Source organism: Haemaphysalis longicornis, unplaced genomic scaffold, assembly GCF_048455015.1.
Source record: "Haemaphysalis longicornis isolate Haplotype H1 unplaced genomic scaffold, Haemaphysalis longicornis Haplotype H1 scaffold_8, whole genome shotgun sequence".
NCBI classification, from domain to species: domain Eukaryota; kingdom Metazoa; phylum Arthropoda; class Arachnida; order Ixodida; family Ixodidae; genus Haemaphysalis; species Haemaphysalis longicornis.
In genome coordinates this window covers 77,763,102-77,789,064 of record NW_027526445.1, presented here as the reverse complement: position 1 = coordinate 77,789,064, position 25,963 = coordinate 77,763,102, and positions in this window count along the sequence as shown.

Below are 25,963 nucleotides of genomic sequence, written 5' to 3'. Positions count from 1 at the left end.
GCGAAATTCTGCGTCTTGTTAAGGACACCGTACGGCCCATCGTAGGAAGGGTTAAGAGGCGCCTTTACAGCGTCCCACCTGAGAAAAACGTGTGTCAAAGACGCTAGGTCCGGATGCACAAAAATGCGGTGGTCAGAAGACCGAGGCAGGACCGGTCGAAGCTGCTGCAGGCAGTCCTGCAGGCATTGGAGGTACTCAAGCCGCTGGGGTGAGGGGGCCGTAGGGACGAGCAAATCACCTGGAAGCCGCAGGGGTGCGCCGTAGACAAGTTGAGCAGTTGAACAGCCGAGGTCGCGACGAAGGACAGCACGCAGGCCGAGAAGCACTACAGGAAGGGGATCGAGCCAGTGCTCTCTATTCAGGCGCGCAGTGAGGGCACTTTTTAGCAGGTGATGGAGCTGCTCAACGATACCGTTGGCACAGGGATGGTATGCTGTGGTGCGGCAGTGTTTAGTGCCAAGCAAGCGGCTGAGGGAAGTGAACAGAGTACATTCAAACTGCCTGCCTCGATCCGTGGTAAACATTGCCGGGGCAGCCGAAACGGCAAACCCATGTCGAAACGAAGGCTTTTGTGACCGTTTCTGTCATGATGTTCGTAATTGCTATGGCTTCGAGCCAACGGGTGAAGCGGTCAATCATTGTAAGAATGTACCGGCAGTCACGGGAGGGAGGAAATGGTCCGGCCAAATCCAGATGCACGTGGTCAAAGGGACAGCTAGGTGGCAAAAGAGGCTGCGTGGGAGTTTTCGTGTGACGAGTCACCTTGGCTGTCTGTCTGTGGCGAGTCACCGTGGACATCAGTGTTGATGCTCGGCCAGACGTACCGCTGTGTAATGAGGCGCTCCGTGGGTCGGATGCTGGGGTGGCAGATGTCGTGGAGTGAGTGAAACACCGCACGACGAAATGCAGCCGGAACGAAGGGTCGAGGCGCCGCCACTGACATGTCCATCCACAGTGAGCCAGGCACTAACGGATGACGCAGAAGTTGTAGACGGAGGGAACCCGGGTGGTCTCGCAGTGCTTGCAGCTCAGGGTCTTCAATCTGCACCTGAGCTAGGCGTTCCCAGTCTACAGCAGTTGCAGCACTGCCGATGGAGGTAATGCGTGAAAGCGCGTCAGCAGCCTCATTGTCGGTGCCCTTGATGGACAGAATGTCAGTGGTGAATTCCGAAATATTGGCGAGCTGACGGAGTTCTCGTGCGATGTACTTGGAGGAGTTCGTACGGACAACGTACGCCAGCGGCTTATGGTCTGTAAGAACGTGAAAGTACTGGCACTCCAAAAAGTGCCGGAAGTGCTGCATGGTAGCGTATATGGCGAGCAGCTCACGACCAAAAACGCTGTAGCGCGTTTCGCAGGTTGGAACTTTCGAGAGAAGAAATCCAGCGGGTGCCACTCGGATTCGATTCTCTGCTGGAGAACAGCGCCGAATGCAACGCTGGATGCATCCAACATGAAGCGAAAGGGGACGTCGGTTCTCTCATGTATGAGAAGCACCGAATCGGCGACGGCTTTTTTAGCAGCGTTGAAAGCAGCTTGAGATTCGGGAGACCAGAAAATCGCGAATGAGGAGCTCTTGGTTGTGCGAAGAAGCTCAGTTAGCGGATGCAGAAGCTCGGCGCAGTGGGGTATAAAGCGTCGGGAGAAATTCCCTAGGCCCAGGAACTCATGAAGCTGGTGGAGGCTGGTAATTTTGGGAAAGTCCTTCATGGCTTGATCGTGAGATGGTAAAGGGCAAATTCCCTTCGCCGAGATGTGATGGCCCAGGAACTCGAGCTCGGAAGTGCCGAAGACGCATTTCTGGGCGTTGACAACCAGGCCAAATGGTTGAAGACGTTCAAAGAGTTCTCGGAGGTGACGTTCGTGATCTTGTGGAGTAGGACTGGCGAATACGATGTTGTTGATGTAGGCAAATACAGCCGGAAGGCCCCGGGTCACCTCGGCAATGAACCTTTCAAATGTTTCGGCTGCGTTGCGTAGCCCAAAGGGCATGCGCACATACACAAAGAAGCCGAAGGGTGTAGTGATGGCTGTCTTCGGGATATCGGCAGGCTCGACGGTGATTTGGTGATAAGCTTTGACAAGGCCCATTTTGCTAAAGATTGTGCACCCTTCCAAGTGGCTTTTCAAAATCCTGGATGTGGTGTAGGGGATAGCTGTCGGGGACAGTCTGAGCGGTGAGCGCCCGGTAATCGCCGCACGGACACCAGTCTCCACTTTTCTTAGGAACCATATGCAGTGGAGACGCGTGGTTGCTGGACGATGGGCAGATAATACCGTGTTCCAGCATGTGCTCGAATTCACGTTTAACTGTCGCCAGACGTTCACCGAAGAGGCAGCGCGGCCGAGCGGCGATTGGTAGGCCACGCGTGACGATGTGGTTGGTAACTCTGTGCTTGGGTGGCTGCTTTAATTTGCAGGGTCTCGTAACCTCAGGGAAGTCTTCGAGGATTCTTGAGTACTGGCATGAGGGAAGCAGCGTGCGGATGCCAGTTGGAGCGACAGTAGACGCTGTCTCCTAGTATATATAATCAATGTATTGGGGTTTAGGGAATTCTCTGGATTTTTCTTTCACTTGATTGACAACATAGATGTGATTCGTGGTTAAATACCTTTCCTAAATACAGCCCGCTCTCTGAGCTGGAAACCCAGGCTGTCAACTATGGGGCGGTGGTCCGCTTAACACTACTTCTCAGTTGTTTGTCTGACCGAAAACAGGTTGTCAAAAGTTCTGACGCGTTTTCTTGTCCAATTATTATTGATGAAGGCGTTCCTCAGGAAGGCATTCTAGTACCTCTTTGTTTTCAATAATGACATGCCTACTAATCAAAACACTTCGCGCTGCATTCTTTACGCAGACGATGCCCAGATATTTTGGCGCGAAAAAGACTTAAAAATTTAATAAAAAAACTGAACTTAGATCTACCAAACACGCCCCGTGCAACAAAAATGACTGTTTGCGCCTGAATTCTAGAAAAACAAACTTTACGATTTTCATACCTATAACAAACAGCTCTTGACCCTCCTCCCCTTTACCTCATGAATAAATCTTGGCAATCAGGATATTTCTCTGTCAAGCATCACGTCATTCCTTGGTGTTTTTCTTGATTCGAATTTAAAATTTCATGTGCAAATTTATTCGGCTACTAAGACCGCATTACCGAAACGCGTATGATTTGGAGACGGCATTAATTTCAGCCACACATCCTTCTGACACTGTATCATGCATTTATTCATAGTCGTCTCACTAACTATTTGTCGTCTTTGGGCATTGTACACTTCACCCATTTGTCGTGTCTATAACGTCTCCAAAATCGAGCACTTCGTGTAACAGTTTTCAGCCCCTTCAGGAACTCGGTTACAGGCATTTATGACAGCGGGAAGGTCCTACCTCTCAGGTGTTTATTGCAGCAAATATGAGGTCTGCAAGTCTACTGTTCTCTCCCAAAAAGTGTCCTTGTTGGTGCTTTTGCCACCTCCACGTTACTAATAGAAATATTACCCGGTTCTTCGAACAGTAGAAATGATTACTGCCGAAAAAAAAAAACATAACTTACGGCAAGCGAGCTGCCCTTTCTTGCAGCCACAGCACTCTGGCTTTCTTTTCCGGTAGTGGTTACATGTTTGCTATTTCAGCATACATTTTCGAAGTGTTTTTGTGCATACTTTCTCAAAATGTACTTCCGTATTTATTGAAATCTGTTTGTCTGCACCGTTCATCTTTTAATTTTGTAGTTCTTTCCGCATTTACGTTCCCATTTCTGGTTTTATTTAAAGTATTGATTGCTTAGAAATATACGGGTTACTGCACTATCATTGGATCCTGATTTGTTGATGTCCCCAAGGTGACTATGTGTTTTGATTTGCCTTCATTGAGTATTCGTCTAGTAATGCATACTTCCCCATTTTAGTTCCTAGAACTCGAGGAAAACTATATAATGTATGCCCGACAATATTTATGTTGTGTTCATACAAGGCCGACATACGGGGGCGCACGCGAACGTTGCAGAAACGGAATGGGTTTATTCCATCGTGACAAAGGGGTGAAATGAACAAGGAGAGCTCGCTAGCAGGCGAGCTGTATTTATAACCACTGAGAGGGGAGCCGAGGCCGAGAGTGTGGTGATGACATGTCACGTGTCTCAAAGGCGCGCAATACAACATCCCTCCGGACTTAATTTATGACAACATAACTATGGTTGGTATCTCTCCGGCGGCTGCCTCTGTCAAAGGGGGTATTTCCGCTGCTGCGGTGGGTGCACGGGGGCCGGTTGAAGGTCCTGACCCGTGGAAGGCTGACGCTGTGCTCCGCTGCTGCCGATGGGCTTCAATGGAGCGGACGTGTCCTTCTCGGGTGGCACACGAACGATGGGGTTCCTGTGACGAGTCCACTGAAACACACCACGACGGGTCATGACACTCAATTTGTAAGTCACAGGTCCCGTACGCGCAAGAATTATCCCCCGCAACCACTTCTTTCCACTGCTCAAATTTTGCGCTTTGACCCTATCACCCAAACTCAAATGTCTCTCGTGTCGCTTTGATGAGCTTCTGAGGAGAGTCTGGGTGAACTGTTTTGCTGCAACCTTTGCTAGAATCGACGGTTTGACCGCGTCGAGTCGTGCTTGGAGGCGTCTTCCTTGAAGCAACACGCCTCCAGCTTCGCCTGTGGTTGTGTGTGTGGGGGGGGGGGTGTTTGGAAGGAAACATCTTTTGGAAGCCTAGCAGCAAAGAAATTAAACATTGAAGGCGCATACTACGCTACACAATGCACCGATCATGACCGCAGTTTAGAATCGACTTGCACGCGTGCTAGTTACACGCGCAATTCGACTCCAGGGGCCGGGTTCACACTGTTTGTACAACCGTAAGCCACACATGAACCAACCATACTTGTTTTGATCTCGTTACATGGCGCGCACACGAATCAACAACACTTTTTCGTGCACGCAAGGAACGCGCGCTGCAACAACTACGCGTCTTCTCCCCTAGCAAGATGGCGATCCGGCGGCTTCACTTTACGTGCACCCCTTCCACTCCAGCAATTTTTTTTAACCTCCTTGGTCGTTTCTAATGTTTAGGGTGACATTGAAAACTGCCCCAGCCGTTTTATGTTATATGGTTAAGCACGTATGCCTTAAATGCAGATATGTTTAAATATAACTGCACCAGTAAAAAGCAGGCACATCCCATGCGGCGTATATACGGGACAGTACCTATAATAATGGTAGAAGTATAACGAAGACTGCTGCCCATTTCCCTTGTACTTCCTCTCCCCCTTTCCCGTTCACACACATACTAGCACACACGTGGAAGCGGAGCTCCGGTGCCTTGTAGGCCCCTCCTGTTTTATGCGCTGCAGCAGCCTGTATGACTTGAATTTATTCTCGACATCTTGAACTATACGGCTCTGTTTACACTTAAGTTTGCAAGTCGGCACGCACTAGGGCCACCTGCATGTTACAGATAAGCCGGAACAAGGACTTACTTTGGTGTTACATTACTTTTGGTAAGACCCGCCAAGTGTTTGCGATTTGAAATATTTCGCCTGTTCCACCATAGTTAAATTTAACCAAAGGCTGTTTACACACGTCGGTATCCTACGTATTCTAACATCCCTATGGTTTTGGGTCTATTTGCCTAGGGGTATTTTCTGTCAACGAGTACCGCTAGAGCACAGGGGTTCTTCAACCGCAGCTACGCCTTGCCTTTTACAAATTGCAGAAACGCGATGTAAATACCTGCGAAATAAATGCAGCGCACAAATTAAGCGACCTTAGAAACTTTCCAACCTCAGTCTCTTCAAAGCTGTTGGGCGGAATATTCCATATATCTCGGCTCCTACACCTGCAAAATAAGTAATGTTGCGGTGATTCATCTTTCACTTTGTCAGTGTTCTTAGTTATCTATAAGTTGGTAGATTTTGGGAGGAGAACCTTGATTTAGTTAAGACAGGAGTTTAGGCTTTGAAAACAATTCAAAGCACTGCAACAAAATAAAACTGATGCCTATACAATACACGCATTTCGTGAACAAAAATGATTTTTCGCTGCTCTTGGTTCTACTCGAACGTGTCTTTCGTTCTTATTGTATAACGGTCTAGGTTATGACCCCCTCCAATCCTGCTTGCAATATTTTTTTTCGAGTGCAGCAATCTTCAATGAAAATTTTCTCAATTAACAACTTGCCGAATATTGTTGTAATTAACAGTTATCGGGATTGTTATGAATTTTTTACGCAAGGTGTAGCCTTTACTCTATGTACTAGGTGGTTTGCTCTGCACAAAGCAGCAATAAAACACCTGGAATACACAAAAAAGGAATATTACTGTACACAATTATCAAGTTTAGGCAGAAGTATCGCACAGTTGCTCAAACGTGCAAAATACATTTTGTATCCTCCGCTGCTCCGACACCACTGTTCATCGTATTGGCATAGGAGGGACAGCGCCACATGGCTAAGCACGTTGCTTGGCTCCGAACCACTGCTTTGCTTCTAAAAAAGCACACTCTAGTGTTAAAGAACTCATTCAGCTACACCCCACATGCGCATGCTCCTGCAGACAGATCTTAAACCTCGCAAACTTTGATGCCTTTTTCGATTTGTGCCCGTACACGTTCTTATAAATCATGCAGATGATTTAGGTTCCGCAATATCCAGTTTAAACTGTGGACACGGGGATTTCGTATGCGAAGCACAATCCATACGAAAAAGATTTTACTCTTAAGTGAAAAAAGACAGCGGCAATTCTGCTTAATGCACTCATTCATATTTCTCTCATCTCAGTCCTCTGTACCAGCACAGTTCTACAGCTAACCCACCGAGATAGGCCAGGTTGCACCCCTTGCCATGGAGCCCAATCAACCCGCGAAAGCCATTCTCACTTTCCATGAAGTCACTTGTCACTCTCGCCTTCTCTTGCCGGCGCTACCCTCCACACCACTGGTCACTCTCTATTACTGAGGGATGGTACTGGCGCCTTTTGTAAACTAACAACCTTCCCTGTCGCGCCAGACAACACGCAACCTATGCATAAGTATTACCCTCTCCCCGATTTCCCCAATGTGGAGCCCACACAACAGTCGCTCAAATCATTTGACAATGCCCTCAAAACTCATTCCCTCTCATCTCTTGTGTAGAGCACCGGGAGGGGGAGTTAGCTCGCCTCCGCGGGTAGAGCAAGGACTCGCTGAATTATCAGCTAAGGTCAACGGCGCCCTCCAATCGCTGGCCGCCATTTGTTGTTGAGCCAACGTTTTCAGAATAAAGTTCTCTCTCTCTCTGTCTCTGTCTCTCTAGACGTTACGTACTCCAACTTGCCTGCACTAGGTTTCGCTGTACTTTGGTGCCGTTGTACGACTTTCCGTTCATGTACCCGCGTACTACACTTCAGTCAACTATACCTGTATGGCTTTTTTTTAAACAATACATGCTTGTGCTGATAATTATCTCTACTCCTGTAGTGTTTTTATGCGCACATGTACTCTGACTTCAACGCTCTTCTATCGTGTACCCGCATTTACTAACGTGCGCTGGGGAGAGGCCTTGAAAGGGCGATTGAGGGTAAGTGTGCTATTTATTATTCAATTGATGTGGTGGGTTTGGGGCACTTGACAAAATAACCCCTAGCTGGAATACCAGGGCCATATGTTTTGCGAGAGCTTGTTATTCTGCGGGTATTTAAAATGATTTAAATGATTTAACATGCTTTATTTAACATGATTTAACATGATTTATTCTGGGGGTATTTAACACGCAACTTCGTGGTCAGCAGCGCAACACCTTAAATTAACCGCAGCGGGTTAATCAATTAGTTAAGACAGTGTCAAACAAAAACTTCATCTTGATGACACTTCTAGAGGTGGCTGACCTTTGAATGTAAGTTGCACCTGAAAGGGGTGCTCCGGTCACTGAGCCTCTCATACTCGTTCACAGATTGCACAGCCGGAAATTGATGATGATGATCGGCAGAAGGCTCCCGCCCAGTTTAAAATTTCTTGCGGATGTGGCGGCATCCAGCGCGTGAAATAGAGGATAATTACTGTTACGTGGGTGAAGCTATGCCATCGCGTCATGTGGTAAACCTAAACTATAATGCTTAAATAGGTGTCAATTTAGACTATCTAAGACAACATACCAAATGTAGTTTTACGTCGTTATGCTGAATTGTTCTCCCCCTTTGATTTTATATTTCGCTTATCCTCATTATAAGGCTGTATATCACATTGCGGCACTTTTCATGTGATGACAGTACGCCAGAAAGGTACAAAAAACGTAAAAAATAAAACTTGTTGTGCGAAAATCGTAGTATCCAAAGGTGGTAAAGAACTGAGGAAAATATGCATACGACTTCAGTACTTCACTTTTATTGGGCAACCTTGGTGTATCTTGTCAATTTATACTGCACTTGTATTTAGTGCCTAGGTGTACCTTATTCTGGAACGCAAAAAAAAAAGAACATGCCGGTGTTCTCCGCTTCACTGGACTCTGTTTGGTACTACAATCCGCCTCGAACCTTCGTCTTAAATTTCCAAGAACCGAGTGATGTTGCCAACTTCTCAGCTTAGGTTTGACCCGTCGACGTTCACTCATCCGCTCTAGCTTCGTTGAATCATATAAACAAGACGTGTTCCATCTGCTTATGCTTCTCACTTCACGTTTGTTTTACACCCGGGGCCAAAAACTTCCAGCTTTTATTGAAGTTGCCCTTTCTGACCCAAAATAGTTCGGCTATTGTAAACTGGCAACGCAAGCTCGCGTGCGAAGTTCACGCGCTTTCTTTTCGGGTTCTCTTCACATTTTCGTGCAATTTCCGCTTCTTAACTGAGCGCCTCGCGTTCAGTCAAAATTTTTACTAGCCTGGCAGTAGAATCACGGACAGCAACAAGGCAGACAAAGGCGACAAGAAATCCTCGGAACCACAGCAGCACCCCCGAGAAGCGGAACAAAGCAGAAAGAGAGCAAATCAGACATTGGGAAGCACGGCAAAAACTCGGAACAGAAAACGCTGCCTGCCGAGAGCTTTGAGCATGTTCCTTGTTTTTGAAACTTTTCGCTAAATTTTACGGTTCAATTCTTGACATACCATCAGCATTGAACGGAGCGGCTACCCCTGCAGGGATGTTATCGTCGCAAAGCCGGTGCGGCTGAGGTCTCCGCGGCTCTGCAACCTGCAGCTCGAGTATGGCCCGGGGCAGAATAGTTCTTCTACCTTTATAACTGATCTTAATGTTACGTAATGTTACCCTACTCATATATGAGTGCGTACACCCCGTCCTTGCGGATGGCTCGTTTCCTCTTGGTTACTTTCAAGCTTCCCCTTATTTGCAGGGTTTTTTAATCCCTGAGGTTTGATATGAACGAATCTCGTTTGTTTTACTTCTATAACCAATATTTGCCGGCTTTGTTAGTTCCATCCCGTCCGGAACACTTGACCCCTTCATGGTCTCACTTCTTCACACTGACTCCCTTCGTTTTCTTTGTTGTGAAGTTAGAACCCTAATTGTTGTATCCCCAACACGTGCTTCTGGTTTACGGGGTGATGATGTTAGGTTATCATTTATCCCGTGTGTACTGACCCTGTTCTGCTCGTTCAGAATGGATAATTTGTATTGAGGAGTTGTTTTAAAGTCCTGCGATCTGGCTCTGACTGAATCTATTTGTGGTTTCTTACTTTTCACAAGTTTAATTCTTTCTTTTTTTGAGAATAAACCTGAGCTTGCATCCAACCATCCTATGATCGCTGCTGCGAATCTTACTTAGCACCCCTACGCAATGCATGACACCCGGTTTGTCATACAAAATGAAATAAACTTCGTTTTCATGTGTACCATCAGGAATTTTTCTCGCCCATTTTCTAAACTTTCGTTTGAAAAAAAAATGTGTTCAGGAATCTCGCATTATTTCTCGCGGCAAATCATAGCAGTGTATCTCCTAGAGTGTTGCAACTGTCTATTCCGGAGTTTCCCACTGACCTTTCTTCAATTTGCTTCTTACCGAGCTTTGCGCTAAAGTCTTCCACCACAATTGTGAATTGCGCTGTTGGGTTCTTCATTGCTGATTCGACATCCTCGTAGCAGCCGTCTACCACAACATGACACACCAGGTTTTTGGTGCATAGGCATGTACAATCTTCATTCTGCTTCGATTGTTTAGCTTGATCGCAACAGCCCCGGCTCTCACGCTAATGCTGAGCAACTCCTCCATGTTTCGTGCTATTTCTCCGTAATGAAAATCCCATCCCACCCCATGTTCTATCTCCTCTTGCGCTTCTCTGCAGCACAAAATATGCCCCCAAGTGAGCTTCATGAAGGTATCTCTTGTCCTAATATGTTCGCGCACGATAGGATATCCCACTTAACGTCCTACAGCTCGCCTAGTAATAGCGCTACGTTACCCTCGCTAACAGAGTGCGTGCGTTGAATGTTGCCTGGGTGAAATTCCGGACGCTAAAACCAATACATACTACGTTACGCAATTTGTCTCGCAAAAACAAGAAGCTTACCTGAAGGGGGATAATTGAGGCTTTAAAACATTTTTACGAAAACGTGCACCAAAATATAATCTCGTGTAAAAACGCTTGCAGCTCGATCTGCTGGATACCGAGTTACTGCTTTTGTCAGTAGATAGGAAAGCCACATTTTAGTTCGCGTTGCTGTTTGTCTTTGTCCGCGCGCATTGTAGATCCTAGGAGAGTAGCTACAGAGGCAACAAAATGGGCAGATAAGCGAGAAAAAGGGGTCGTCTTTTTGAAGGCCCCGGTTTTAAATACACAATTGCACTAGCAAATAATAAATGAACGTATAAACGCAACGCCAACTGTGTTTTCTCATTTGAATTATTTTGATGAGAATAAAGGCCAACTCAATTGTTACCACATCGCAACTCTTAACATTATCCAATGATACCGCCGTGTGTACGGTATAAAAGCGAGGTTTGCAAGGAAAAGCTAATGTGTGCTAACATGTTTGAAACAAACTATCGGACAGTGCCACAAATCACAAGCAGCACCGAGAAAGTCGGTCTTGCAGTGTTAGTGAACGTATAATTTGCGACCTAGTAAAAAGCCAACCTCTGCTGCCCAACCAAATACATGGTTTATTCATTGTGTCTAACACAACACTGTATTTGAAAATTGCTTCAAGCGAAGTATATACGCATGATAGAGGCCAGCGCGTCGCGCTTTGTAATGCTATTCTGGGAATGAATGTGGCCAGTAATATTTCTAAAACGAACGCTTGGGCAGTTGGGGCATCCTGCTTAGGAACAACGGAAACACCACCGGAGAATTAAATAGGGCACACACACAGTGCAATGTAGACAAAAATATGTTTGCTAATAATCTCATTTATTTGGCGCCTACCTGGTTGACTGCATTTCCTTCATTGCAATACTGATGTCGTTTCTTTGACTAAGAATGCGGTTTTCTAATAACGGCGTGGTAATAGGTGACACGAATAAATTTATATCGTATCATCCCCTTCACGTCCTAACTGTGTTCTAATTGATTGTTTACAGTTGTGTTAAAAGCAGACCCCAAAGTGCGCAAAGGCATCCTTTCTAAGTAGAGGAACTTCCTTGCTGAGCAAATGCTTTCTTTAAAAATAAAATAAATTGTCGTTAGCAGTTTATGCGAGCAAAATGCTGTAATTATTAATTGTCGTTTCAGCAACCCGAAAAAATAAATTGATTTCAACAAGTGGAATATAACTATTTGGTTTTTTGAGTGGCATTTTATACTAAGTGGAACAATTTCAAATTTTGTGTATGAGTTGTTTAATTAAAACATTTCCTATAAGTTCTTGTGTCGGCGTGTGCACCGCCCTATAATAGGTTTTTGAATAATTGATGCATATGCCAAACACTTACAAATGCACTCATCGCATTGAATGTGCCTTGTTGCAGTGTTGTGTTGCTCAACGTTTTGGTCTGCGTATAGCGGGTTGTTTGCTAACTCAAACATAGAATGAGCACTCGTTCAAATTACGTGTTGGTGAACTTCCTGATGCGTGCTGGTCTTTTGTATTACGGCTAAATCGTGGTGCCGCGTGTCTTCGCAGCCGATCGCAACCGGCGATGTTTTCACTGCTGTGGCTTGTGAGGTCGATTCTTCTAAGTCACTTAGAAAATGAGTTTGGCAGCTCTATGCCAAGAATCGTTCCTGTTCCGCTAGCTCGCGCGCTTCATAGTAGTCAGGAACAACATCCTGAGCATAACTATTGCACCGTATTGAGTTTCACCTTGTTTCTGAAATCTCTGTGTGATCCCCTGTGACCTTTTTGTTGTATTATTTTTGGAGTAGCTTGTTTCATGACCACCGGATTTGTTGGTGAAAGTGTTGACTGCCCGGTGTACTTGAAAACTGGTTGGGGAATTATTTCCTTTTTTATACGGTAGCACTGTTTTCAATAGTCGCTGCGCGCTGATATGTGTTTTTTAAATAAATCTTATTTTCTAGTAAGTATGACAATCAACTCAAGGGTTTTTGTAGTGCGCGGAGGGCGCTACAGAAGGGAGTTGTAAGGTTGCAAATACAAAAACTAGTGTACATGGCGAGATTGTTTAGGTTATGCGAAAAATGCGGTTTTGATACAGCAAACAATGATGTTCTAAGAAATTATCCATTGCTAATTATAATATACAGGATGAAACAAATAAATAAGTACAAAGGAAGCGTACGAGAATATTTTATTATTCGTATACCTTTCAAAAAATCGAAATAGAAACCACAATCGAAAGTTCAAGCCAAAGAATATACAAGGCGAACATATGAACAAACGAAAAATGAACTTACTCACAGAAACGAAATCACCACAAAAGATCAGAATACCAAAATACGTGTACTATAAACATAGAAAGCACGGATCTGGACAACCAGAATGAACAAACTCTTCACTGAGAACGAAACTAGCTTGCTGCGGCTGCACGAAATGCGCTCGCATCGCTGATTCTGGTCATTGAGGTTGGCAAGTGGTTATTTTTTTACGTTTTTGGGATTAAAGAATAAAAAAAATATTTATACGGCATTGCGAAACGTTAATATTGTAGGGATTTTCAGATCTTCGGGAGGAATATGAAGGACTAGTTGGCTGTTCGTTTTTTAGAATTGGGTGACAGAGATTCATTCGAGCGATTTTTCTGCGTAAAACGGATTCGGTATAGTAAGGGTAAGCTTTATAGATGTTACATTTGGCATGCGGATGTAGCTGGCCCAGATAACACGTGCGCAGAAGTTTTGAACGGATCGTAAAGCGTCAGTAAAACAAAGGAGTACCGGGTTCCATACTGTTCGGGCATATTCTAGTTTCGGGAGCACTAGTGTTTTGTACAACATAAATTTCAGGACTGAAGAGGACCCAGAAAAATTATGTCTGAGGTACCCAAGAAAGCTACTGGCATTGTTAATTAGCTTATTGACGCGTGTTGCCCAAGAAAAGGTATGAGTTACGTGGATTTTTATATACGTATATGTTTTAGTTTCTTCAAATTGTCTGTCTTCGATTGTGTAAACGGAAGCATGAGGAGGATTGAGAGGCCGAAAAGTTCTAATTGGTTTACATTTTTAATGTTCAGACGCATTGTTCAGCACGTTCAGCACGTGGCCGCTCTGTTCCGCGAAGCGTCGATGCTGAGAAGTAGAGAGAATTGTAGATAGCCTCCATATATGCGCTGTACACTCTACGAGGGAAAAACCACTCGGTCGTCTGCTACGGTACCCCTCTGTGCCGTACTGCTTGCGATAGCTGGGGACTTTCGCAGTCAGAAGGCCAGAGCAGCACGACCATACGCCGTAGCAAGCGACGGAGCTGATTCTCCCGCATAGAGTGATCAGTGCGCATGTGCAGGCTCTCTGCGATTCTCGCCACTTCTCGGTGTCGGCGCTTCGCGGAACGCAGCGGCTACGCGCTCTCCGTTTCCATTTATCAGTGGCCGCACTGTACTTTTTAAATCGCTAAATCCACCAAAAGAAGATTGTTGGTTTCTAATCGATGTTCAAATCATACATGACCCCCTATCACATATCACGGGATATGAATAATATTCTGGTCTCCAGTGGATATCTGAGGTACAGTGTGCTAGCGAATGATTGCGAGAATAAAAATTGCAATGTCTCCATGCGCAATAGGTTCTAAAATTGTCTGAGAGCCCTCGTTGCGCTTTCAGCTTGCGTGCTTTTAATGTACTGCATCACATGGAAGAAAATTGGTTAATCGCTCGAGCGAATCTCCCAGCATAGTTACCATCATCTGGCCAGTAGCCTTGGGGTAATGCTGCAGGTGGAAGGCCGTTAAAAATTCGTAGTGGGAATACATATATATGTCTTATAATGGCTCCATGAGATCGTAGTAACAAGCCTGCAGTATGAATACAATATTCATCGTCTAAGGCCCAATGCGTTCGCATTCAAACTGCCTAAGGAGAAATGTGGCCTTGAAACCCTTATCTGTGTAGTGGAGGCTGGGTGTGTTGGCTGTGAATCACTTGACTTTTATCGGGTGTCCCGGCGTTCGATTCCCTTTCATAGCAGTGACTTCAACCATAATCCTTAAATTCAGGTTCCCTGCTGGAATAAATTACCAGACAAAACATACCCTGAACTCCCCATTGAGTTGCTATGACTGTATAACGGAAGCCTAATACGACCAGCATGAGATACGCTGTTTCGGGTTCAAGAACTGCCATCGGAACTGTAAGGTTTCCGCATACAAAGCACGCAAGGAGACCGCAATGGGCCTCGGACGTTAACGTTTCCTATTGCGTATACGTAGTGCAGTGATTTGGAAAAGGAAAGTAGATGCAATGTCTTGCTAAAGAATTGCATGTCATCAAAGGCCGTCGAGTTTGATTCCCGTCCCTACTCGTTGTCTTGTTTATTTGTTGAAGGCGGGTAGCGATTAAGGGTGTGTTCTGTGCTCAAAATGCAGGGTTCATAGCCTCATCAAAAACTTCGCGATTTTGGAATAACAAAATGAACGCAAATAATTTCGAAATGAAAAAGATAAAGCGCACGGTGGGGAAAGGAACAATTGTGGGCAATGTGCAATTTTGGACGGCTAAAACGATTTTAGAATGATAAAAGTACCTGACTTCAAAATATTGCCGCGAACCATACATTGCGTTTGTTTATTTGTGTTTTGCTTTTACCGCCCGGCTGCGCCGGTCTGTGTTATCTCTGCGCCAAGGGAAGCGCGTGTTCCATTATTTCTTTCTGTGCCGCATGTATTATCTGTTGTGATAGGGAGAGCATTCCGATCTAACGTGAACAGCCCAGAATAATCTTCGTGGATCTACTATGTTCTCGATGCGAATCGACGTTTCCAGAACCACGCGCGCCAAAAGATAAAAAGCCTGAAGAGAAGACTGCATTTATAACCCCAGACGGCCTATACGAGTTCAAGGTGATGCCGTTTGGGCTGTGCACAGCACCAGCGACGTTTCAAAGAGTCATGGACACTGTGCTAGCTGGCCTTAAGTGGCACACCTGCCTCGTATACCTCGACGACGTAGTGGTATTCGCCCGGACTTTCCACGAACACCTTGAAAGGTTGGAGTCTGTACTCGAGGCCATTCGTACGTCGGGGTTGACGCTGAAGCCCGAAAAGTGCCGTTTCGCATACGGGGAACTCAAGTTCTTGGGCCACGTCGTCAACGCCGCGGGAGTTCTGCCTGACCCGGCAAAAACTTCAGCCATTGCGAACTTCCCAAGGCCGAAAGACAAGAAGGGCGTGCGAAGATTTCTCGGGCTGTGCGCATACTACCGGCGCTTCGTCGCATACTTCGCACGCATTGCAGAGCCACTCACGCGCTTGACGAAAGATAGCACCCCTTTCAGCTGGGAAAACGACCAAGAAAATGCATTCTGCGAGCTGCAAAAACGCCTGCAAAGCCCGCCCGTGCTCGCTCATTTCGACGAAAATGCCGAAACGGAAATGCACACGGACGCCAGTCATATAGGCTTGGGTGCCGTCCTTGTCCAAAAGCAAAACGGCTGCGAAAGGATAATCGCCTATGCCAGCCGTGGTCTGTCAAAGGAGGAGAAAAACTATTCTGCTTCTGAGAAAGAGTGCCTGGCTATTATATGGGCGATTTCAAAATTTCGCCCATACGTGGATGGAAGGACATTCAAGGTTGTAACAGACCACCATGCGCTGTGTTGGCTCGCCAATTTGAAGGACCCCTCTGGCCGTCTTGGGCGGTGGAGCCTGCGCCTGCAGGAGTTCGACGTTACAGTCGTTTATAAATCAAGCAGGAAACACTCTGACGCCGACTGCCTGTCCCGCGCCCACGTCGACCCAGCACCACAAGACTCTGATGAAGACAGCGCGTTCTTCGGGATCGTGACGGAGAGCGACCTAGCCGCCCAGCAGCGTGCCGAACCCGACTTACGCGTCATAATCGAGTACCTCGAGGGATGCAAAGTTGCCGTTCCTAGGACCTTGAAACGCAGCTTACCAGCATTCAGCCTGAGAAACTCCGTCCTTGTGAAGAAGAATTTCAGCCCCGGAACAAGAGCGAATTACCTTCTCGTCATCCCCGCGGACCTTCGTGATGAAATTTTGGAAGCGTGCCACGACGACCCGTCTTTCGGACATCTGGGCAGAGCCCGCACTATTGTAAAAATCAAGGCGAGGTACTACTGGCCCGGCCTTACCTCTGACGTCACCCACTACGTCCGGAGCTGCCGTGGCTGCCAGCGACGAAAAACGCCGCCGACAAGACCCGCCGGACTTCTGCAACCGATCGCCGTCCCATCGAGACTATTTCAACAGATTGGAATGGACTTTTAGGCCCGTTCCATACGTATTGTCGTAGCGACAGACTACATGACGCGCTACGCAGAGACCGCCGCTCTTCCGAGGGGGACTGCACAAGAAGTGGCGAAGTTCTTTATAAGCCAAGTTGTGCTGCGACATGGAGCCCCGGAAGTCCTAATCACAGACCGCGGAACGGCAGTTATTGCGGAGCTGTTGCAAGGAGTATTACGCTACAGCAACACGGATCACCGAAGAACGACGGCGTACCACCCCCAAACGAACGGACTAACAGAACGTCTGAACAAGACAATCGCAGATATGCTATCAATGTACGTTGACGTTGAACATAAGACTTGGGACGAAGTGCTCCCGTATGTCACGTTTGCGTACAACACGGCTATCCAGGAAACGACGCAGCTGACGCTTTTCGAGCTTGTCTACGGTAGAAGGCCGACTACGATGCTCGACGCCATGCTTCCGCACGTAGAAGACGACGACCTCAACGCCGACGTCCACGGATATCTTCAACGTGCGGAGGAGGCCCGCCAGCTCGCTCGAGTTCGTATAACGGACCAGCAGCTGGTGGATGCGGGCCGCTACAACCTCCGACGCCGAGACGCCGAGTACCAACCAGGGGATCGTGTGTGGGTTTGGACTCCCATCCGACGACGCGGACTCAGTGAGAAGCTCCTGCGACGGTATTTCGGACCCTACCAGATTCTACGACGTGTTGGCCAACTTACCTACGAAGTGATCCCCGATGGTGACTCCGGCACATCACGACAACGCACGCGGCCTGAAGTCGTCCACGTGGTTCGGTTAAAACCTTTCTACGGACGATGACGAACTTTTATTTTCATTTGTTCGGACTGTCGCTTATGTTAGCATCGGGTCGATGCTCTCTTAGAGGGGGGGTAATGCCGCGAACCATACATTGGGTTTGTTTATTTGTGTTTTGCTTTTACCGCCCGGCTGCGCCGGTCTTTGTTATCTCTGCGCCAAGGGAAGCGCGTGTTCCATTATTTGTTTCTGTGCCGCATGTGTTATCTGTTGTGATAGGGAGAGCATTCCGATCGAACGTGAACAGCTCAGAATAATCTTCGTGGATCTACTATGTTCTCGATGCGAATCGACGTTTCGAGAACCACGCGCGCCAAAAGATAAAAAGCCTGCAGTGCGGACGCCGGGGCATTCGATTCGACGACACTCGCCTGTGCAAGTCACTTTGTTGACCGCTGCTTCGCCGCCTCTGTATTCTTTTGAGTTGTTAGGGGAGCACAAGTTCGCTCCAATAAACGTGTTTCTCAGTCAAGACAACTGCATCGTCCTTGTCTTCGTGACAATATCAATAAATGGAAACCAAAATAAAGCACCGACTTTACAAATCACGGAAGGCGGAAATATTTGTACAAGGGAAATTCAGTAGGAGCCGCCATTCGAGGCTTCTTGGTCATGTGGTTTCTTCCCTGCAGAAAGTACGAATAATTAGAAGCAGTTCCTACCCAATTCGAACATTGCTAATGCGGTGATTGATAAATAAGTGTAAGTCTAGGATTATTTCGAGTAGTTTGGGTCCTCAGCACGAAATACACCGAAAAGCAGGGTACACAGTGTCTTGCATGAGTTAGTTTATACAGTCAAACCCGTTTATAGCGAACTGCAATATGCACCGTGATTAGTTCGATATATCCAATAGTTCGATATAGCCAAACCCGCCTATAACGAGCTCATTGTTACGAGTTCGCAATCCGCAGTACCCCCCACCCTCCTCCTCCCCAACTCGGCATCCCCGCATGCAAAAACGAACACAGTAGCCATTACCATACCCAAAATAATGTATTTATTGGAAGTAATAAAGCTACTTTCCGCATTAACTGCCTACTTTGCAAAAAAAAGCGGTGACTTTTGTTTTCACTTTCGTTTTGGTGGCTTCTACTAGCATAGCATTCTCTGCCCGAAACATTGTTTGCACCAGTTCGAGACCGCGTCCTCGAAAAACGAAAAAGCATTGGCTGAGCACCTCGACTGCCGAAAGCGCCTCATTATAAGCGTCGGACGGCTTTCACGCGAAATCAACGGGAGCGTTGGCAGGCTCTTCCCACAGTTTACCGATGCTGCTGTCTTGGTCCGGACTCGCTGACTGGGCGGGTTCCGTCGTGAGTCCCGCGCGTCGGAAACAGTTACGGAAAGTGTCGGGCGTCAAATCGCTTCGTGCGCGGCGCAATGTCTTAGTCGCGGCTCCTGCTCCGTGGTCGCGGGCAATCCACATCTCGATCGCCGCTTCGAGACCATGCATTTCGGCGGCCATTCTAGGCGCGCAGAGTTCGATATATCGGATGTTAACTTCGTTATAAGGAAGATGTTTTCCATATATTTTCGCAACTGAATTATTTTTGTTCGATATATAGCATAATTTGCTCTATCCGGGTTCGTTATAGCCGGTTTTGACTGTATGGCAACATGCCATGTTCTTGTCTGTCAGTATGGAATTTTTCGCTATGCTACGGAGACACAAATAACAGTTATGTAGTGCGCAGGGTTCATTTTTGGTATTATTCCTAGCTCTCGAACTCACAATATATATATGATGACGTCATTGGTTTATTCAGCTTTCAGACTGTCATGAATGATTTCCTTGATTACGATCTCCGGGCCAAAGCAACCATTCCAGTGAAACGCAATTCCTGTGGTGCTGGTTAGGTCATGACATTTATTCCTGAGAAATCGGTATGTTGGCGTGGCAAGTTTACCTTCGCCATGTTCTCCTCGTGTCTGCTTCTTGTATTCTGATTTGCTTATGACTGAGAGCTTTGGCCAATCGCAATTGCTGGTATTTGGTCTTGCTTTACCTTTGATTTTTTTACATTGATTTTGAGGCAATGTCAAATCGCTGCACGTCAAGCTCCCGGTATCGGTGAGGTCTTTACGCCGTACAACACAGCATTAACGATAGCCTCTAGTCGGAGTGCTCTCACATGCACCACGCCCAGTGCAGCCTGCTAGCCGTTCGGTTCATCGCATAGAAACAGTGACGTAGAGTCCAGTGCTTACTCTTACATCTGCTAAATCAAAAGATGTCAGGTTGCAGGCATCTGGAACCAATATTCCTTTTGGTGCTGATAAAAAACATGATTTTGATTATCAATTTCCCGCGCATCCACCTGTTCGGCTGCAAAGGTGGTCGAATGATGATAGTTTTCAGACATCTCTTAGGCGTAACAGGCTGTACGTTCTCATCCACCGTTCAGTCTCTTACCCTCGCCTGTGCCTCACCGAATGATTATTGCACTAAATATTGTGTCAATTTCAATAACTTTGACCGCCTTCGCAAAACTCGTGGGCACTAGTGTGGGAGTGCACGCAACTGGCCGCATTTTGTAACGCATTGCTTTTATTTTATTTCTCAAAACATTGGAACGCTTCAGACTTTGGTCTCGAAGACTGGGCTAACAGCGAAGCCGGCGGCCCTACGAAGCTATTTCCTGGATCGGGAAAGTTTATGCGTGGCTATGCTTGAAGAGTCTGCCACATTTTCTCCATGGTTATGCTAAAAGCGTCGGTCAACTTTTTTATGTGTTGTCCTCGTTGCCCCCAAAAAAACAATAAACACTCGCTTATTGAAGTATGTACGATGTACGCCCACCTACCCAATTCACGGTGAATCTCTAAGAGTTACGGAAGGCGGAGCGGCACGAGTATTTTCTCAAATTGTGTGTACTCGTTCGGTTGCCGCCCTTCACCATTCTGTGTAGTGTCGAGCGGAACGCCTATTGAAGTGTTGATTAGCATTATTGCGCCTCAGTATTTCGTCTATCCTTGAAAAATTTTCTCTTTGCTCCGTCAAAACTTCAGCCTCGTCGCATCAAGTGATAGAGCGAGCCACCCCGCGACGCTTTTCCAATGCCGTGTTTGTATCAGTTTAACCGCTCCTACCACGTGTGGCAACCCGAGTCCTGCCACAGCGGGGTGAGGCAAAGCTGCAAAAACACGACGGGCCACCGCGCGCGATTACATCATGGCATGGCGAGGTGTTGCTGCATACGGACAGCAGTCCCACCACCAGAATAAACAGCACTGCTAGTAAAAAGATGTATGTGTATTCGTAATAGAGCAGCGTATCTTGTGTTGGTCATGTACTGATATCCTGCACCAAACACGCGTGCGTTTATTATGCGTAAATGGAGTGAACGTGTAGAAACAATGGAGGTGGTTTTAGTTTTTTGCAATACTTTCTGGTAGTTTCACTGTTCGTTGACTAGTTGTTTCAACTTTTGCCAGGTTGTCCTAAGCCAGCGACGGGCCGTCGAGCTGGCGGGCTGGTAGTTAGAAAGCCAGGGATTTGGCATGCAGGCAGGCTAAAATATTCGTGTTATGGTAGACTAAGAAAGGGTATCGCCTTTAAAAACGACACAGGCGAAGTAACAGCTGTTTGCAATGCTGAAAATCCTGTAATATCCCGTAATATAAACATTGGTAGCTGCAGCCAGTGTATGCAACAGCACTCTCTAGAAAATGTCGGGCTGTCATTCTCGAGCATTGAAAAAGAAATGCTTGAATCACGTGGCTGCCTACGTGCATTGAAGACGAAAGGTTGCTGATCTTTATTAGGAATGCTGTTCTGCATAATTACGTTTCCTTCCATTTTCTTGCTATGAGTTCCGGTCTTTTGGCGCAAAAAAGTTCGATCAGCTTCCTTTCTTCTGGTTACACTGCGTAGCGTTTCGGTGTGACAAGTAAGGCACTCGCTTACAACTTATAGGCTTAAACTTGATCGTATTGCGAATTTTATAAAGTGCGCACATTACCCGCTTCAATCTCTCGATTTCAGAAAAATGTATTAGTGTGTAGGGGATAACCTAGAAAGGAAATAATGGCAACATCATCTCGTGTTTCTATTGTTCATTGATATCTACGTATATCAGGCCTCTTAAAAGGGATTATCAAAATTAAACGTGCATCCAAAACTGACCCAGTATGTTATCCACACAGGTTGGAACAATGTGTCCCATTAAAATCAATCATGCGTCGCAGGCTAAGAACACAGATTTATCTCTACAGCTAGTTCGAGGGATCTTACGTAACTTCTTTCTGCTATACGTTTTTATCTGGGAAGACACAAAGCTTGTCATGCCTTTTTTGTGTTTCTTCACTGTCACTAATGTTCAAAATCTAATACATGCTTACTTCTTACGGGCGTAAATGATCCGGAGGTGGTTAAACATAATTCCGATTCCTTCACTATTGCGCGCCTCATAGCCCATGGCATAGCTTCAGCAAGCTAAACCCCAAAACAAACAAACAAAAGCGCGTAGACCAAAGTTACGCTGCGTTTTTTCTATTGTCACAGTAGCGGTCACCCATAATGTTTTAGGAGAGTTTTGTTTTAACGAGGTGGCGTTTTTATGCTCTTTATTCAATTTTCCACTGCCTGCAAGCCGTCTGCTTTCACCTGTACTAATTGAACCTCCAAGAAAATGCACCACCGCTGCCAAACAGAAGCAACGACTGAGAAAGTCAAAGGCGAGCGGGAGAGGGAAGGGTCTTGATCTCTTTACTCACCTTCGGCGTTTAAAGCATCATTGGTAAAGGCAGGAACTCCGATCCAAAATAATCTCTGTACCTCGATGTAACGCTCTGGCTTCGTACATTCTATTACCCGAACGTAGAGATGACTTTATGTGGATTTCTCCTCCCTGCTTTAGGAATCGAATATAGTGTTGAACATTCGAGTCTTCACTGGATATTTTTTTTCAAACTTAACAGCACTCCCCTGCGTATGTTTTTATCTCTTGTGCAATAAGTCATTCACCCGTTTCCGCACTCAAGGAGTGAATAAAGGCTGCTTTACGATTCTTTCCTGTGTGACACCGAACAAGATTATCTGTGACCTAACTTTTCGACGGCATAATATATACAATGTACACGCAGGCTACACAAAAGAAAGTAAAATGCACTAACACAGTGAACTCTTCGTAAGTATTGGTGTTCCCACAATACGGTGTACGCTATATGTATACAAGAATGTTACCCTACGGGAAGAAGATGGCGGTGGTTGAACGCGAAGCTCTCTCGTGATGAATTCTTTGGTTGGCCAATCCCTATGGGCATTCTGCCACAATAATCATCAGGGGAAACTGCTCACGGTTCCCCTACGGGACGATGACCACGGTGGTTGAACGCGAAGCTATCTCGTGATGGATTCTTTTATTGACCAATCCCTAGGGGCATCCTGCCACAATCATCATCAGCGGTGCCTGGCCAGGCATGCGCAGTGGGGGTGTGGTACTCCAGCTTCCCTTAGGGTCACCCTGAGTAGTATGCGAAGCAGCCATAGCGTCGACTGAAGTTCCCATTAGTTTTCAGTTCGTCGTTTCCATTGACGCTCAGCTTGGAGTGCCCTCGTTGTATCAGTTGATTCTTGAAGTAGTTTGAATAAGTGAAGGACATAAGGCACCTTCGTAGAATATGCTCTCGTCTCGGTTAGTAGCGCCGTGGAAAGAGCGCCACATACCTCCCGTTGCGGCCAGAAAGTCGTGGGATCGAAACCGGGCGCTGCCTAACTATTTCTTTTTATGTTGGATGCGCTGACGTCAGCCCAAACTCTTAAGACGACTGAAGAGATGCGCATGCGCAGTGGAGTGCGGACGGCGGACAACAACGACGACAACGAGGGAGGGAGGGACATAGCACCGAGCATGAGTTTCTTCGCATCTAATAAAAAGGAATAAACCTGCCGAGGTGGTTCAGTGGATAAGGCATAGCGCTGCTGAGCACGATGTCGCGGGTTCGATTCCCGGCCGCGGCTGCCGCTTTTCAGATGGACACGAAAAGCGAAAACGCCTGTGCGACCGAGATTTTCACGCACGTTAAAGATCTCCAGGTGGTCAAAATTAATCCGGAGCCCTCCACTACGGCGCGCCTAATCACCTGCGTTGCGGCAACGCGTTCAATCAATAAAAATGGAAGAAACGCCTTTTCCCTATAGTTTCGCTGACTACTTTTAAGTTGATGATGATGATGATGGTAAGTGTTTAATGGCGCAAGGCCAACGAGGGCAAAGAGCGCCAGAGACAAGGTTATTTAATGAAGTGAAGTGATTAGCACAAAAAGGTAGGTTAAAAAAACGTGTCAACCGAACATAGTAAAATCAATTAGAGATAATGGTGATGGCTGGTGTATAGGGCCAGTTTGATTATGCGTGATAGGAAATGAGAATTAAAAACTTGACTTCTGATAAATACTCAAACACACGTTTCACAGAAACAATGGCATCGTCACCTAGAAAAAACCATGGATGTAGGGGAATATGTTGTCTGTAGAGTTCTCTGAAGTGTTTGTGTCGTGTTGTGTGAAGTGCCTTGCATGTGATTAGTATGTGCACTACGGATAGGGCCTCTCCGCACCTGCTGCACTGGGGTCTAGAGGATCCCGTCAGCAGATACGAGTGCGTCGCATGGGTGTGCCCTATCCGCAGCCTACCCAAGGCGACTTCTGTGTGTCTGTTGCGTGAGTCAGCTGTGTACCGTCCCAAGTGTGGCTTTATTACATGTAGTTTGTTGTCTGTCTGTTCGTCCCAGTGTGTTTGCCATGTTCTGCGCAGGTGTTGTCTTATGTGTGGCTTGAGGTCTGTATAGGGTACAGTTGTTATGTCGACAGTGTTCCTGAGTGCAGCAGCAGCGGCCCTCTCCTCTGCCAACTCATTCCCAGCGATCCCATTGTGTCCTGGAACCCAGCACAGGAGCAGCTGATGCTTCTTTGCATACACAGACATGATAGTGTTAACTACAAGATTAACTATGTGGTTTTTGGGGGGTGTATGTGATGACAGTGTTGATGACAGACTTCGGAATTTGATTTTCAAGTATGTGTCGTACAATCAGCAAAATCCCATAGGCTTCTGCTGACAAAATTGTCGTGTGGACGCTCATGGTTCTGGCTGCACTAAAATTCGGACCATGAGCAGTGCAGGAGACCATAGTAGAGGTTTTAGACGCGTCACTGTAAAATTCTGCAAGTGGGTATTTAAACTGCAGAGACAGAAAGTGCTGCAGTATTGCAGCTCGCGGTACCCGATTTTTGTCAAGTTTCATAAAAGAAAGGTCACAGGACACAGGGCGAACTTGCCAAGGCGGTAAAATGTTTAAAGAGGATGACCTGTACACGTCTAAAAACGAAGCGCTCAGATCCGAGGCTCGCTCTCTCACTCTAAGTGAAAAGGGCAGAGGAACGGATGGGCGATTTACAAAGAGCAGAGATGTTGATGTATCGTTAAAGACAGGATAAAAAGGATGATTATTCAGCGATGGAATTTTAAAAGTATAAAGCAAGTCCATGTATGTTCGTTGGTTCTCAAGGCTCCACTTATTACACTCAACATAAAGACTCTCAGCAGGGCTAGTGCGAAAAGCACCCGACGAAACACGAAGGCCCAAGTGTAGCACTGGGTCAAGAATTCGCAAGGCTGTCTTAGTCGCCGACCCATACACCACACTGCCATAGTCCAAACGAGACCCAACCAAAGCAGTATACAAGCGAAGCAAGAGTTCTTTGTCGGAACCATCGGATTGGTGGGAGAGAACCTTAAGTATATTCATCGTTTTGAGACATTTATTTTTAAGTTCCTTGATGTGGGGAATGAATGTGAGTTTTTGATCAAACACCACACCTAAAAACTTGTGCTCCTTGTTCACAGGAAGCGACACGCCATTAAGACGAATGTCTGGGTCCGGATGAACCCCACGCTTCCTGGATAACACAACGCGAGAACTTTTTGCAGGATTCAATTTAAAACCATTCTTGTCTGCCCAGCCGGCAAGTTTCTTGACACCAAGCTGGACTTGACGTTCGCAGATTGGCATAATACATGATTTATAGGATATCTGGACGTCATCTACATATACGGAATAAGAGATTGTGGTTGCAGTGCCTTACTAAGAGAGTTCATTTTTACTATGAAAAGAGTGCAGCTTAACACACCACCTTGTGGCACGCCGTTTTCTTGCACGTGAACCCTTGAGAGTGCACCACCGACTCTCACTCGAAACGTTCTTTCTGACAGGTAACTGACAAGAGTGTTTAACATGTTACCCGAGACACCGAATGACTTTAGGTCACTGAGGATCCCGTACCGCCAAGCGGTGTCGTAGGCCTTCTCGAGGTCGAAAAACACAGTTACACAATACTGTTTATGAACGAAGGCATCCTTTATA